Source organism: Papaver somniferum, unplaced genomic scaffold (assembly GCF_003573695.1).
Source record: "Papaver somniferum cultivar HN1 unplaced genomic scaffold, ASM357369v1 unplaced-scaffold_75, whole genome shotgun sequence".
NCBI classification, from domain to species: Eukaryota; Viridiplantae; Streptophyta; class Magnoliopsida; order Ranunculales; family Papaveraceae; genus Papaver; species Papaver somniferum.
Genome location: NW_020650415.1, coordinates 1,668,092 through 1,671,262, shown reverse-complemented (window position 1 = coordinate 1,671,262; position 3,171 = coordinate 1,668,092).

The window sequence follows — 3,171 nt, the reverse complement described above, 5'->3', positions numbered from 1 at the left end:
TAGTTTCTTCTCATGCTCATGATAAAAGATATTTTAAATTATTTTGCATAAATAATTGATTTACCTTAAAACAAATTATTTTCAAAGAATGGAAAAAAAGAAACAAGAAGGATTTTAAAAAAATAAAAAAAAGGAAGGATTCTCATTTGGTTTTTGCTTTAAGAAAAGAAAAAGAGAATTATTCAGTTTTTTTCTTCTCGTAATTGTTTTTCTTAAATTTTTTTGTATATTCTTGTTAAAAATTGATAAGGATGCACTGTAATTGGTTGGTTGAGTTTTGGAGAGATTATTGATTGCTTATTTATTTTTGTTTTGTATGCGTTGCAATATATTTCTTGTGTTCGTTCAATTCATGAAATTTAAACTTTATTTTTATCTTTCTTTTTTATCAAACTATAATTTCATTTCAAGCGTTTACTTGATGGTTTTCAAGAAAAACAAATAAAACATAACATGAAACAAATATAAAGAAATATGCAAAACTCAAATAAATTGCAAAGAGAAAGAGCAATTCACATACGATAGCACCCAAATCTTGTACTTTGAGATTGGATAAGAAATGATATTTAATATTATAATTCAACTATTTTGATAGATATCCGTCTTTCAAAAGGGATGCTCTTATGACAAGAGAGTGATTTGGGCAAAAATTCTTCATGTGCAGCGAACCACCCGAAGCCCTAAATCTATTTTTCTGAAGATGAAGAACTCGAACTTTCTCTTGCCGAATCGCCGATATATCTTTATGAAGAAAACCAAATACGAACAAATCGATAGAAAGAAACAACATAAAAGTGCAGATAAAAAAGATCTAATAGTGAAGATAAAGATCGCTTTATTAAACTAACGAAAAATAGCTCCTAAGTCGAAATCTATTATTTCTAATATTGCTAAAACCAAGAAACCTTTCCTCGTACATAGAAGACCAAGAAGAAGTTAATTTTTTCCAAGTTTTTGAGAAGTGGAAAAAAAAAAGGATTAAAAATAATACAACTTTATATTAATCAAAAGAGGAATATTGTTTGTTTACGTACCATTTCATTATTATGTCTCGATGTGAGGTTTGAATCCATTATATCTACTTCATTAGAATACGAAGAGATTTTACCAATAAATTGCTACCTTCCTAATAGGGTTTGGGTAGATGCAGTTATTCCACGTATAAACACTACCTGCACTCTTTGCAACGGCGGTGAGGAAACTCTAACCCATCTTTTTCTATCTTGCAACTTTGCCAAACAGGTTTGGATACACTTAAACTTTAGTATGGATTACGTGATTGAAAATAGTACTACTTTTCATGATTGGTTAAATACTTGGTTCTCAAATATTGATAGAAATGGTTTTGTGCTGAATTGGCCTGAATTTTGCAGCATCATTACCTGGCACATCTGGAAATCCAGATGCGATTGGGTTTTCAGGATGAAAAAACAAAAAAATGCGGACACAACGCACAAGATAGTCAAATTCATAAATAGTATTTCTAGTACTGCTGCCCCAAATTACAATATATCCCAAACATTGTATTACAATCCAATGAAAGACGATTTTCTTAACATTTGCACTTCCGACAACAGGAAAATTGAAGCAAATTTGGTTTACACTTTTAGCATAGCTTCAACAATGATTAATCATACCTCATTTTCTGGTATTGGCATAACTCTCACTGACTATGCAGGTTTCACCATTGAAGTCAGGAATACTACCTTCAACTGCAGTACTAGAGTGGAGTTAGAAAGAAGAGGAGCCAAAACAGCTTTCCACTGGGCAACATAGTGGAGTGGTCATGAAGTAGCTTTCCATAGTGATTCAATGCCTACTTTGATGCTTCTCAAAGGAATGTACGTTGAAGCCAGAACACTTAGATATAACGTTAGTAATGACTTCCAAAGAAGCAACTTGGATGTTATTAATTTTAAAATTTCAGAACTTTTGTTAACCTCTAGATTTGGTGTAATGTGGGCAGCTAACACAACAGCCTTATATAATATCTTTAAACTCCAAAACTGCTGGAACGGAGAAAACTTAGGCCATCTTCTTAACTTTTACATTTCCAGGTATTTCAATGAAAATATATCATGGTCGAATTTTGTTCCGATCATGGTTAGAACACTGAATATGTAATGTTAGAGGATTTCGTCCTCTTATTTTATGAAAAAAAACTAAACATTTAAAATATAAAAAAAAAAATTAAACTACATGTTGTTTTATCAGTTGAGATATTAGGTATCATTTGAACATTTTCCTTTTTTTTTTTGATAATAAGTCTTTATTTTCCATTAATTGATTTAATTGAAGGTTTATATAGAGATTAAATACATCAAAAAATATATAATAACAAGAACAACATACTTGTGTACAATATTAAATAGTCAGCAGACGTTAGCTCCCCATATGCCAATACTATTACCAGTCTCCAATTTCAAGTACAAAAACATCAACTTAATTATTAGAGAGCAGCTAAAAACACTAAGAACCTGGCTATTTTGGGACTAACCATTTTATTTGCAGCCTATGATGATTTTGATCTTCTTTTTTTTTCTTTTTTGATGATAAGGGTGTCGACTGTGTAAGAAAATACGAAACTACCCTCTACACTAACCTTAATAGTTTTAATTGTGTGTAGACGAAAAATCATTTAGATTAACAATCTTTAATCAAAACATAATCTTCTCTCGATTTTCATCAAAATCGAAAACTAAAACCTAATATCAAGCAACAATTCAATTTTTTATTTTCATAGAACGGCAAACAATTCGATTTATTGAATCAAACCCGTTGGACCCTTCCTTTTAAAAGAATTCATCGATAATTTAACTATGAATCTCTGAAATTTCCTCATCAGTTTTTTCTGAAAATCAACCAGAATCAGTTTATTTATGCATTAACATACACGGATAGACTCCAAATAAATGGAATAGGTCCCAGAATAGCCTGGCTAAATTGGGGCCTATGGATTTTTTCATCCACCCCATAAAGAATGTTAAGGGGTGTCTAAGTTTGATGAAACTACCATTTTACTCTCTATCAAATATTAATACTACTAATTTATCCCCATCAAATCCTAGTCATAAAATTAAAAACTAAAATCAAAATCATAAAACTAAAATCATAAAATTTAAAAACTAAAATCAAAATCAAAATCATAAACTAAAATCATAAAATTAAAAA